Below are 14,683 nucleotides of genomic sequence, written 5' to 3' on the forward strand. Positions count from 1 at the left end.
AGTCTCCTGACGGGAGACCAGGGACCGGGAATGCGCGCGCACAGTGAGGGGACTGTGCATGCGCGCAGACCGCGAACGGGAGCGTGACCGCACCGCGAGGGAATGAGGCAGAGACTAGGAAGGCAAGGAAAGGGGAGGGTTAGCCGGAGGCACCAAGGTGACGGGGACACGCTGGGAAGAGCGAGTCCCCGATCCGTTACACTCGGCAAGTATCTTTGACTATCCTTACTACTCCAAACCCGCCCCGGCTACCTCAACCAATCTACACTCCAGAGGCGCCCACGTGGCTGTGGGTGGCGTTATATATCTATCCACACTTTGACCCTGCAGTCACGCCTTTTTTGTGGTGAGCACTCCGTTACACTGTCAGAACTGGGATCCCGTTTCCGACTGGAGGGGGGAGATGGAGGAAAGGGGCCCCGCGCTCCCTCCTCCAGCTCCCCCATCTCTCTGAGTGAAAGTTGGATCCCGGTGCCGACAGGAGGGAGAGAAGATAGAGAATGGAGCGTAGGCCCCCCAGAGGCGTGGGGTTCAAGACAACTGCCTTGCTCGCGTTGCCATAAAGCTGGTCATGTGTTAACTTGACATACATTAGCTTGTTCTCATTTCTCTCGCTTAGTTCTATGCTGTGCTTGTGCCCTAGACAAGTCCCATGTATTCTAGCGGGGCACCCTTCACAAAATAGAGATCCTAAAGCAACTTTAATTGGAAAACTGATACTTTGAATACATGGTTACATTAAATGAACATAGGTTATACTGTAGATCCAATTTACAGACATTTCATGGACAGTTAGGGATAATATATAAATATGGGTTATTGTAGCAGTTACAGACAAGATGCGAGACATCTAAACTCTTGATTTCACTTAAAGTTGTGGCCGTTTTGAGAGTATCTGGTAGATTGTTCCAGTTGTAAGGTGCACAGTAAGAGAAGGAGGAGCAGCCGGATTCTTTGTTGAACCTTGGGACCATGAACAGTCTTTTGGATTCAGATCTCAGGTGATACAGTAAGTGCTGCGTGTGGTTGGGGTGAAGAGTTTGTTCAGATAGGCGGGTAGCTTGCTCGGAGAGTATTTGAAGGGAAGACAGGAAAAATGTAGTAAAAATTGTAGTTACATTGTAGGACAAAGTGGCATATCGAGTTGCAGATGGTGTCTAGTTTGCTAAGGTGAGTGCTGTACCATATACTATGTCCCCATAATTTATCATTGGCATTAGCATCCAATGTTCAATGCAGTTTCTGACCTACAGGCTTAAGGAGGATTTGTTCCTATAAAGTACACCCAGGTTGGCATAGGTTTTGAATGTCAGAAAATGATTATGCAACCCAAATGTTAAATGGGAGTCAAGCCATATGCTCAGATATTTAAAACTAGTGACAAGGGCTAATCAGTGTTATAGTTGGTTCTGATCTTTAGCTTTGTCATTGGTAGGTTTAGCAATTTAGACTTGGTCCCAAATACAATAGTTATGGTTTTGTTTGTGTTTTAAAAAAAGTTTGTTTTGGGAAATCTTACATTCGAGTCTTGAAAAATCAGATTGAAGTACTGTATGTGTCCATGGTCAGAGAAACTAGTGCTGTATGCATACAAAATGGTGTCTTCCACATACATGTGCATTGAAGCTGCCTTACAATCTGTGTATAGATCATTAATGAAGACTTAAAAGAAATGTGCATGTCTCTGTTATAAATCCTTTTGCATTGCTTGCTTGCTTGGTCTTCCCTCAGAATTTCTGTTGACCACTTTCCGTAAAGAATGACCACATTTAGTCACTTTAGGTACTAGACTGTTCATTTAACTCTGTTGTTGAATATCATTTGTAGCATAATTTTAAAAAAGTGTGAAAGTTGCAAACCACATGAAGGTTAGCACTTGAACTATTGGATTTTACAGAAGCAAACGCTATGCTTTATTTGCTTCCCTCCACATTATTTCACGGGACCAGTTCCCCTTCTGGGCTAGGTTCCTGGTATTCAGAAGTCAAAAGCACTTCACAACCACTTTTCATATTAATTACTAACGAGGGGCATTATACCTGTTCAATTACTGTTTGATAAAACGTTGGTAATGGTGATCATTACAAGTGGGCAATTATTGTGTTCTAAAATGGGGTTAAGAGGGGACAATACAATTCTTCAATTCAAGTTTTGTTAAGTGTGATTGAATACCATTATTAAAACGTTTCCTCCATTTTCAACACATGGGGAACTATTAATACAGTATGTGACTCTTCATAAAGTAATGATTTGCGTTGATCCATTTTCCATTTCTTTTCATGATATATTGATTCTGGAGATATGTTCTGCTATACCATATTTTCAAATGTTTTCACATTATTATCTACCATAAGAGCTTAAAAACAAAGTGCATTTTTGCTATAAATGCCAACATGTAAATAGAATTCGGAATAACAGTCCTCTGGATCTGCCTGTTTGTATGCAAAAGACCTGCTGCAGCATTTTTAGCTGAAAGAAGTTGGCATGAGCCTCCAGCATCCAGCTGCTTGGGTACCACACATCTTGCTGTTCAGAAAGTCAATTTATTTTTATGCCGAACTTATGTTTCTATTTGGATACAGCCAAGACTATCATAAATTAAGTCACAGTAATTAATTTAAACTCAGCTGTCAGCTGCCAGTAATTGCACTGTATACACATTAACATGCACGACTTACAGTAGTCACCGCAGTCCTGATTCATTAAAAGTTACACATCATTGACAGACAAGTTTCACTTTCTTAATTAGGAAGAGTACTTACGTGAAATAGGTTCAGATCATTTAGATAAGCATTGGATATGTTGTCAAACCTAACTATGATTGACAAGGGGGATATTTCAACCCACCTACCTTCATGCTGCACTCTTGGTTTTGAACTATTGGAGCCTTTAACCTTTTATAGCATTTGAAATGTATCAATGAGTTTCTTATACGTTATGTTGCTATCCATAATGTAGATTGAATGTAAATGCGTGGTGCTAAACACCGATAACAGAAAATAATATTGGATAAATAAAGAATGCTTGTAGGAGAACCCCCAAGATAAATACTTGATTGAAGACAACAGGTATTGGGTGTAAAATCCTGGATAGTGAACTCACCACATAGTGAGAAATTGACACACATTAGCACCAGGAATCATAAGCATATAACTCACCATAAGGTAATACCAAAATGTCATAAAAATCATAGCCAGGAGAACATGTAGCAAGCAAGTGACTCACTTTTGAAGCTGCAACGTCCATGCAATCCAGCAGTGGGGGTCCTTGGGTGTGCCTCCGTCCAGTAGGTATGACAAGAGAAAAAGGAAGAATGGTGGAGCACTACAACAAATGTCCATAGAGAAATAAACAGGAGAGTGCATTTCCCAGGAAAAAAATAATTATTTTTTGGTCATGAGGACAAGAAAGGGGCAAAAAAAGCCCCACCAAAGCGCTCTGAGAAGCGTGAAACGTTGGTGTGGCTTTTCTGCCCTTTTCTTGTCCTCATGACCATTAAATAATTATTTTTTTCATGGGAAACGCACTCTCCTGTTTATTTCTCTATGGACATTTGTTGTAGTGCTCCACCATTCTCCCTTTTTCTCTTGCCATAATGTAGGTGGGTATACATTTCCTAAATACCACTTAATTGAAAAAGCACTGTTCATATATCAATCTTGAAAATAAATATTTGATGTAAAAAGTAGTTTGCAGGTCTTCTTAAGTTTCAATTTTCTAAAAAACTGCCAAAAAACATATCTACTGATCTGTTTTGGAACCGCTGCTGCAATTTTAGCTCAGTTGGAGATGAATCCTGGACTAGCATTACATGAAAAACATTGATCTGTTACTATATATTAACTAATATATGGTACCGTTATTTTAAATTGTTGGATTTTGGGCTCTCAATTTTGCAAAACATATCTTGAACTGGGAAGCAAACTTTCAAAATAGTAAAAAAAAGGAATTACACAGCCAGATGGTTTTTGTTGTTAAGTGGGACTACGTAAACCTTTGATTACCTAATGTAGCTAATTTGCATAGTTATGTGTTTCATACTGTATGTTTCTAGATGTATAGTACTCTGTAGCTTTTTTTGGTGCATTCTTTAAGAATTACTTTCTCTCTTTGGGCCTCTAACAGGGACTTATCCCTGTTTAAATAAGGCTGCCTCTAAGTTATCTGAGGAATCCAGCAGGGGGCTGGTTAATTGCACCCAGTCAATAAACCAGGCTCCACCTGGCTAATCAGAGCTCTAGAAAAACCTCCTGTGGGAAACTGCTTGGAGAGACTCCCTAGCACACAACTGGGCTGACATGAGGAGAATATGTCTTGAGCACAAAGGCTGTGTTGACAGCAAAACACACCAAGACCAGACTTATATTCCTGGGAGCGGCTGGAGTGCAATGCCTGCATGTGGAGAAACCAGAAATGCCGGACCAGCACGATCAGATAAGACTCTCATATATATTGCTCCCTGATAAATTGTTCAATGTTTCTTGGACTGGGAACTGGCCTATACAGACAGTCACAGATAGGTAGGGCATATACGGTTTGTTTATTCTCCAAAATTGAGTACGTTTTCTTTTATGTTTTGGCTGTGCTGTTTAAAGGAACAGGCTCAATAAAGCCATGTTTTCATTTCACCCAAAGCGGTGTCCATTAGTGTATCTCTGCACACATCTCTTACAGGGCCCAATCTTAATATTTTACAAAGCGATCAGCTGAAAACTGCCATTCAAGTCAATAGCAGTTTTCGGCAAATTGCTCTGAAACATCATGAATTAGGCCCGCTTTTTTCTTCATTATCCATGAAACACTCTTCTCATACAGTACCTCTGTGAGTGTAATTTCCAGAATTTAAAATCATAATTTAAGTTCAGTTCTTCATTGGATTTGAAGATAATGCCTTCTTTAATACATACTGTACATCTCTAATTATTTCCTAATTTGTATGTTTATGTTTAGGGCAGTTCATTAGCCAAGTTCCCTCAAAGATTTTGACTGCATAATTCGCTATCTTTAAGCTTGTTGGGGCAGATAACATTATGCAGTATATTTATTGTGTTGAAAGGGAAAGTAAAATGGCTGTAGGTTGATGGTAAGAACATCAGTTTCATGTTGCACCTCTTGGCATAACAGTATTAATGTTCTTTGGGGCACATGCATCAAGTGCCTGTACGAATTATCACTCCCGTTCTGGCGCTAATTCCCTTTCAAATCAATGGGAGTTAATGCTGGGGCTGGTATGATAACCTGTAGCAGTATTTTATGCATGTTCTCCTTTGTCCCCTGAATGATTTGCTGTGAAGCCACCTTCCCCTTGCTGTAGGAGATTTTAGTCCAGTTAATTTGGATGAAACGGAATATTTCTCCAGCTTGCAAAAGACGGCTTCACAGCATATTAAATATGGGCCTTTGTGTCAACTCCACAAACATCAGATTTAGCAATTGTTTTTAGAGCAGTTAGGTTAGCAGTTGCCCAATGATGCAGTTGTCTTTTCTAATTGTGCCATCTTAATTCCCCGGGATTCCATTTCATGCTTCCATTTCAACAGATTCCCGGTTGCCGGTAAATTAATCCTTAAATCACCACAGAGAACCATCAGTAAAATCTCCTCAGGGTTTTTTATTGGTGACCGGTGGCCATATTTGAAATTCTGTTCCAGAACCTGACAAAATATAAAAGTTGTATATTGTGGAAATGGGGGGGGGGGGGGGGGGGGGGTGGCAAGAGTTAAGAGCACCTCAGGTAAGCACTGCAGGATACCCCTGTTTTATTAAGGTTTTTGATGGGGATTGCTGCTAGAAACAGCCATGTCTGATAGCTACAGTACAGTAACAATACCTGTCTGAGCAGTTTGCTACAGTTGGGTCATTGTAAAGCTCTATGGCTTTACATACTGTATGTTGTGACTTCATAATGTTAATACAAATGTTAAATGTTATTGAGAATAAAAGAAAATAATTAATTGGAACAAAATGTGTTCTATGTTGCTTAAACTCCTTTTAGCCCAGAATGTATATGTACATGACCTTCTTGCTCTGAATCATTGCATATATAACATATACACAGCACAATTTCATATTTTTAATTTAGATGAATGCAAACATATAGCAAATAAGACTCAATAAGTACTGTCACACTTTAGTGAATAGGCCTGTTAATGTCAATTTAATGCCACTATTGCCTTGATTCATGGACCTTTCTTTTAAGACTGTTTCACAACCACAATATAACAAGGGACTTCACATGCAGACCTTTGTGCAGAATTAAAATGTATTCTTAATACACACATTTTTACCATACTTCCTATTTCATTTTAACTCAGCAAGCAGCAATAATTTATCCCCCCAAAAGAATGAAGAACCTCATGAACAGCTAGTAAAAATGCATACTAAAGATTTGGGTTTCAAAGTAATTTGATTAAGACGAAATTCCATTTGATAAAAATAAGATTTTACCCTTTTATTCTGCTCTCTAGGCATTTTCTAGCAGTCAGTGTTTTATGTTTATCAGTCCTTAGATAATGGGTAAAGTGTTAGTGGATTTTACTGCTGGCTGCCGCCTGTGTATGCAAGAATAAAGATTGAGTGTGATAGCTATAAATAGACAAGCCTCTTTAGTCATCTGCCTATGAAAGTAGTTTAATAATTCCATGCTGGGTCCCCTTTGAACAAATTTAATGAAAATCAGCATGATGTTGTGGCAGTCAGTATTGGATTTTGCTACTATCTCCTTATGCTTCATTGTGGGAGATATTAAAATAGTGACTAATAACCTAGCATTAACTGCTTAACATCTTTCATGTGTGACAAAAATGACAGATCCGCTCGTAGAGAAACCAGTTTCCTCTAGAGGGTGCCCCTAGTTTTCTTACTTGTCACTGATTTAAAGTCAGATTTCCAGGGACATTTAAATAGCAGTTTTGCAAGTTTATTTCGTATTCATTATTAGTGTCACTGTGTGACTCTTCTGAGACATTCGTAGCAGAAAGCAATGGCTTGATTTGTGACAATGTATTAATCGGAAGGGACAGTCACAAAGCACACTCAATGAGCATATGAATACCATATGTCTATAGTTCCTATCATCTAAATGAGTCAAAATGATTTCTTGGGGTGCTGTGCACACAAAATGTAGTTCATGTTGTGTAATTTTTGATTAATGGATAAAACTAAAGATTTCTATCATAGCACATTTCCAGTCCTATTTTTCAGTGGAAAACAGTGATCTTGAAATTACCCTTACGTTGTACATCAAGCTAACAAGCTAATCATTTCAGGGGAATGTCAACTTCACCAGACTTGCTGGCTGTATTACTAGATTTAGATGGAACAGTGAAAGGTATACAATCAGTAAAGATTTTAAAATAGTAGCATGGAGAAGCAGCTTTGGTAGTGAAGTGATTTGACAAACCTATTTTGCAATAAGGAAGTTTAACCCATCTATGTGTTCCTAGCACTTCAAAGCAGTAATATTTATTATTCTTCAAGTTAAAAATCTAACATTGATCATCCATTTATCAAAACCTCACAAAAGACTCTCCTGGAAAAAAGCACTAGGGTATCCTATCCTTTTTATACCTGAAAGTTAGGCCCTGCTGTCAGGCCCAACTTCCTCTATCGGCTGCATGGGGGGCCTCTTCCTAGGCACTAGGATGGACCCTGCACGAATTTCTCCACATTTTTTAATGTAGTGAGTTCAAGTTGTTCAACTCTGGACAGGTTATTATGACCAGTAGATTCAAAAAGTGAAACCCCTTGATAATAACTGTAGGTCTTTTTCTACTAGCCTCTCAAAAGTTTGGAGGTGTGGACCCTTAGTGTATTTTGGGTAGAAAATTGATTTATTCTTAAAGGCAGAGTGTTTCATGCCAGTAAGAAATGTTGAATGGTCAAGGGAATCAATATCGTCAGGCCCCTAGACATTCTGTTCATTCAACAAATCATTCAGATCTTGAAATAATATTTGATCCATTATTGTCAAAGGTTTGTCTATTGAGTCCTCATTAGTTGTCAATATATCGGGTGTATTATAATTTTTTGTTCATTGAGATATGTTCATCTATAATATCTTCAGTGACAAATCTGTATGTCGATTTATGTATATTCACAAATCAATGATGCTAAGCTCTACCTTAAACTCTACTGAAGTTCATATTAATTTCTCTCATATGATGATAAAATAGGAAAACTTTGTTAGTTATTCACAGTATATTTTACCTGCTAGGAGTCCAACTTTTACTTAACTGTTTTCTTGTTATTGATGATATGGAAAAAAACATTACAATGCAATCTTTTTATTTTAATATTTCAACAAAAGACAAAGTTACCCAATGCTACATCCAATGGGGCAAAAGGCCTGGGGGGATTCAGCATGGGGGGGGGGGTTAAATATGTGCCTGGGGGGGTAAATATGGGACTGGCGGGTTAAATATGGGCCTGGGGGCTACATATACACACATATATGCAGTGCTTGACAAATCACCCAAAAATTTACTCGCCGAACCAAAAAAATTATTCGCCACCTAGCCCCGCCCCACTTTTAAAAAAATTAATAAATTCCTGATAAGAATTGTGTGTGTGAGTTTGTGACTGGCTGGGTGACTGGCTGGCTGGGTTGACTGACTGGGTGGGTGACTGACTGGGTGGGTGGGTGACTGACTGGGTGGGTGACTGACTGGATGGGTGACTGACTGGGTGGGTGACTGACTGGGTGACTAACTGACTTGACTGACTAGGTGGGTGACTGACTGGGTGTGTGACGGACTGATTGGGTGGGTGACGGACTGACTGGGTGGATGACTGACTGACTGGGTGGATGACTGACTGACTGGGTGACTGACTGGATGGGTTACTGACTGACTGGGTGGATGACTGACTGGGTGACTGACTGACTGGGTGGGTTACTCACTTGACTGACTGGGTGGGTGGGTAACTAACTGGGTGGGTGAGTGACTGGGTGGGTGAAAGACTAGGTGGGTGGGTGACTGACTGACTGGGTGGGTGTGTGGCCCCCCAATACATTTTAAAAAGTCCCCCACATCCCCAATACATATACAAAATACCCCCACCTCCCCAATATATATATACAAACTACCCCCACTACCCCAATATATATACAAAATACACCCACCACCCCAATATATATACAAAATACACCCACCACCCCAATACATATACAAAATACACCCAAGATTATGGAATTTGGGCCCAAATTCCGGCTGGTCCTAACCAAGTTATGACAACCTGAGTGGGCTCCAGCCATGCTGCTGTCGCCTCTGACACAGAACAACTGCTTCCTCCTCCGCCACCACACTGCCTCTGATGCTGCCTCAGACACCTGCACCACAGGTAGAGATGGAGTCCCTGGGCGGGCCGCAGGCAATCATTCCACATGCCGGATGTGGCCAGGGCCTCATTTTTTTTCCACCCCTTGTTTAAAGTGTCCTTTACAGATCTTTTTCAATCATTTAGAAAATGTCTAAACCCCTTGGATTAATACCCTTATTGCCTATGGTCAAATGCAGGTGTGCATAAACTGGGGGGACATGAGATTTTTTTGGGGGGTGGCAGTGCTTACAGGGGCCCCGCGCTCTTCCCCCAAAGCATTTAAATTAAATGCCGGTGGACTGCAAGAGGCCTCTGTAACTCATTTACCTTGACTCAGACAGCTTTGGGTGCCATGGCAACGCAGCGTCAAATGACGCAGCAGGTTCATGTGATGTCACATGACCCCGTGGCGTAATTTGACGCTTGATACAAGGTAAGGGGGGCATGAGCAGTGGGAGAGAGCAGGCAGGGGAGCGCAGGGCAAAAAGTTTGCACACCCCTGGTCCAACATATTCAACATATCCCAGTATACATTTCAGTTCTCAAACAACCCCAAAATCCAATATTCTGGTCAAAGTATCTACTGTAATTGCCACCACAGTCTACATGGATAGTAAATTCCACATTTCCACCCTTAACATACTTCTGTAGTTTACTGCTTGTGTAATCTCTGTTGCTCTAAACTCAATGGCCTCAATGTGTCACTTTCATGGCCCTTGTGGTGAAAAATTCCCACACAAATGCCTTGAAGTATTCTACCTTGACACACTGTGTTTGTAAATAGTAATCTGATTCCCTGTTAACTACCTTTATTTTCAAAACAAAATAATCAAATATGTGTTGGAATGGATGAAAGGGAATGGATGGGGAAAAAACACAATGTACGTTAGTGAAAATCGGCTAATCCTTCAATGTAAAACAGAAACATATTTTTGGAGTGCTTCTTTGTCGCCTAAAATAACTGTTTAGCTAATGACTGCCATTTCACATGCCATCATTTTTATGGTTTTGTTGGACAGATCAATGGACATTTAACAGGGATTGATTACATCTCAAGCTATTAAATGATGTGGTGGAACCTCCATTAACTTAAAGGTGCATTTAAGCCTAGGTTCCCCTCCCCCCCACCCCACCACTGGAGAAGCAGGGGTCTCTGGAACTGTACTGCTTCAATTTCAGCTTTAGGAACGCCCTATTTAGCAAGATATTTACCTTAATAAGTCATGCCAGTATCAGCCCCAGCTGGTTATGCAATATGGCTGTTTAAAGATTCTTCATCACGTAGGCCAATAGGAAGCTGCAACATCAGCCATTCAGGAGATACCAGCAGCACCTATGGAGGTAAGTATCTCAGGAAGCAGGAGGTCCCCTGATATTAACTGAAATGAATGCAACTTTTTTTTTTTAATACACATGCTCCTTTAAACTTCCTTGCAATATGAAGTACATGTCTTATTTCTAGAATAGGATTTTTAAGGGATGCTCTTTATTTTGAGAGTATGTACCCCTGTGCTACCTTAAACTTGGTGGTTCTTTTTTAAATTCACAACAAACTTTAAACTGAGACTGACATATAACCCCATTCAATAGTCTGTGAAGCTACTTCTAAACATCTAAACTTCATTCGTTTGAATTGATCTCAGTGCCTTCCTCAATATATGGATAAATGGCTTCACAACGTATTGAAAACGGACCGCAGTTTGATGTTTATTGTGTTATCATGCACTAAAATCTTAAAGTAAATATTTGAATGTTTGTGTAAATTGTCATGGGATTTTTTTTCTATAAACTGTATTTTAATCATTTAATCATTTAAACCAATCATTGAGTTGTACAGTACGTTTTCACTTTAGTTGAAAATGTGTCTCCTCTCTCTGTATAATTTGAGTTATAATATCAATCCTTTGAATGATTCGATACTTAAATCCAAGTCAAATCCATTTCTAGCACATACAGTACTGTATGTAGGAAAAGAATAAAGGTTACTTGTTGGTACATGTCTATTTTGATTACTTTTACTGTTATGCCACTTGTACTTTAGCTCTATTGCTATGCGTTCACATGTATTTCTGGACTTGACTGAAACCAGCAACTAAATTCATATGTTAGACACATTCACATGTTGGTCATTCGTTGTCTTGAATCAGAGGTGTATGTCCCATTGTCAGTTATATTGAGATACAAAATTAATTCAGTCAGTTTACAGTAGTTCAATGTAGTCATGTAGTCATGTACAATGCAGCCACTCACTAAATGAGTGGCTCAGTGAGCAAAAGCACTGGCAGAAAACAATGACACCGACTTTGTACTTGAGCAGGAAAGTCTGTTTTAAATCCCCTATAGTTGCTTGGACAAATATTTAGACACCAAAATTAGAATGTAAGCTGTGCAGGGCATTGTGCCTGCAAAAATTGTGTACAGCTTTGTCTACCCTTTGAGTGCTATATAAGGAAAATTATTATGATTATTATTATTATCTACAGTTTAGATAATTAAAAAAAAAAGGGGTTATTTTGTGAACCCACCAAACGTCTAATGTTGCGTTCCCACGGGCGCTGAGTGGGCGGCGCTTGCCACTTTTACTTACATATATGTATATATGTAAGTCCCCGGTCACGTGCGCGGGCACGCATGCTCACCCAATCTTGGCTCTTGAGTAAACAATTTTTTTTTACTTTCTAGCACACTCAACTTGCTCGCAACGCCACCCCTCCCCCCCCACCGCGCGTGCTCCCGAAATAGCCAGAACACCCGGCGCTCATGCTTGGAGAGCTGGTGACGTCACCGCTCTTAAGCATGAGCGCGGTCAGCGTCAGAGCGGCCGCAGCCTAACACAGGCTATTTACAAATATATTCAGGGTCAACACAAGGAACTTTCAAAAGAACTATTCTTCTGAAGGGCAGTACAAACGACACGGGTCATACCTTAAGGTTGGAGGAAAGGAGATACAGTACAGTAATCAACAACAAAGGAAAGGGTTATTTACAGTAAGGGCTGTTAAAATGTGGAATTCATTACACAGGAAGGCTATGATTACAGATACCATAGATATCGTTAAGAAAACTATGGAAATATGTTTAGAACGGAAAGGTATACAGGGTTATATACCAGATAAGTAAACATGGGAAGGATGTTGATCCAAGGAGAAATCTGATTGCCATTATTGGAGTAAGGAAGGAATTAATTTTTCCCAGTATGAGACAAGGGATATCTTTTCCCTCATAAATACAAATCTAGGATGAGTATCCATAGTCTAAATTTAAGATAGGTTAAACTCGATGGACATATATCTTTATCCAACCTCATCTACTACCGGTATTTAACTATGTAACCACTCACTGCTGTTCTCATGCAAACTGCATCACTTTTACTGCTGGAGAGCCATGCACTGCTTTTATTAATGGCAATATACTGTATGATGTGGCCTAATCATAATTTGTGCTTTTCACTGTAACATTACATGATTCGTTGTGTTTGTTGAAATAATGTTATTATACATGTATTTGTTGAAAGGACATGTAAGTAATTTAGATTTGTTAATGTAGATCCCTCCAGCTGCAAAGATAATACTTACCATTATTTAAATAACACCAGGAATAATAGAAACCCACTTCCTACGTTTACTGATTATTAAGAAGTTTGTGATTTTGTCCAGTGAATTTCTTTTCCCCATTAAGTTGTACAGTTAGCATATAGTCAGTAGCAAAATACAGTACCAACTACTACAAAGCAGAGCTGCACATTAGAGGAGAGGATTATGATGTCAGAATTAAAAAATGATATATTAAATAATGCAAAACATAATTTCATTTAATCTTTAAAAATACATGGAATATGTTCGAACTAACTTTTCATCATGACAATTCAGCAGTAATATAAATGAGTAATATAGTCTTTGCATGGCACCAAATGTTTCTGCTAATACAGGCATTATTAAAATGTATAGATTTCCTGAATATGACAGACTTAGTTGTGCTTAGCTCTTGCAGTCTTTTGCAATCTACAAAAAAGGTATGAATTATGCCACAATGGTACTAGTACTGATTATGATTAATGTAATTCAAGTCAGTTCATTACATTTACAGAATGCTGGGCTTGAGTGGTTCGTTTCCACAGGCAAAATGCAAAAATATATTTTGCGCAGGAGCTGATGCATTTGCATTATGACAATCTTGCCATTGTGTGTGGCACTTCTTACTCTGGTCATGATGTCTGTTCCATAAAGACTATGGGGTTTATTAATTAAACTGCAGTAGCGCCGTTTATAAACTCCCATTGACTTCAGTTAGAGTTTCCAAGCGATAGAGCCGAAGCTATCGCTGTTTAATGAATAACCCTCCATGTATTGCAACTGAAAAAGCAAATCACAAAAGGAACCGTGCACAAATACAAACCAAACGTGTGTATTCTTTAGTATGTTAATATCACATGCGACTTTGTATTTTATTTTTGAAAGTTCAGAAGTAGCCAAAGTATTCACACTCAACTGGATACTCATGAACATAAATGCCAACCTACATGGAAGCTGTGAGCTATCTCCGAGATCATTAATTCACTAGAGTAATAAAGTCTATGCAGAGGGCTGAAATGTCGGCATGTTTAAAATAAAACCTCACCGTATTTACGCTGGAGTACCTGTCTAGATATTGCTTCTAAGATCATTACTTTTCAGTTTTATTGCTCAGCTTCATAGCAACAAATGTAGTAAAGCGAAGACACTTTTTCATCAGTTTTTAACATCTGCATCATAATTTAGTAGGTGTTTAGTAGCTTTGTAACTTGAGACCTGAAAACCTAACTTCCATAGGTAAAGGCAATCTCCATAAGAAACTATTGTTGGCCCATGTAACTGGGACGGAAACCTTTATCCTGTAAGCAATCCCAAATCCATAGAACAGGGCTCTTCAATAAGTTTTCCAAAGGGGTCAGATCAGAAAACATTTGGGGTAGAAGGGCCACAAGATTATTGTAATATAATTTTAGATACATGTAAAGACTTGAAAATTATAATATTGTAACATTTGGAAAGCATTTATATCTTTACCATATATATTTACATTACTGTAACTTATAAGTGAATTTTAGTGGAACATATTGCACTTACAGTAGATGCCTAAGCAACTTGTAAGAAATTAGTCCAAGGGCCACATCAATGCACTTTTGGAGACGGACTTAGCCTGGGACGCCAGATGAAGAACCCTACCATAGAATGTCACTCGTTTGGTACTTTGTGTCAGGACAGGTGATAATCCCTAAACACAAATATCACACCATGGGAAATGGAGAAAGAGAGAGTGCTTGTGGATCTTATGCAGCTAGTTTACCTCAGTGGGTCATGCCTTATTATAAGAGCTCTCTGTCATT

At 39.2% G+C, this 14,683-nt stretch overlaps 1 protein-coding gene across 1 annotated transcript in view; it reads left to right on the top strand.

Moving 5' to 3' along the window:
* STPG2 (sperm tail PG-rich repeat containing 2) overlaps positions 1-14,683 on the top strand; it is a 759,671-nt gene that overhangs the window by 311,603 nt on the left and 433,385 nt on the right. The window lies entirely within an intron of this gene.

Source organism: Ascaphus truei, chromosome 1 (assembly GCF_040206685.1).
Source record: "Ascaphus truei isolate aAscTru1 chromosome 1, aAscTru1.hap1, whole genome shotgun sequence".
Taxonomy (NCBI): Eukaryota; Metazoa; Chordata; class Amphibia; order Anura; family Ascaphidae; genus Ascaphus; species Ascaphus truei.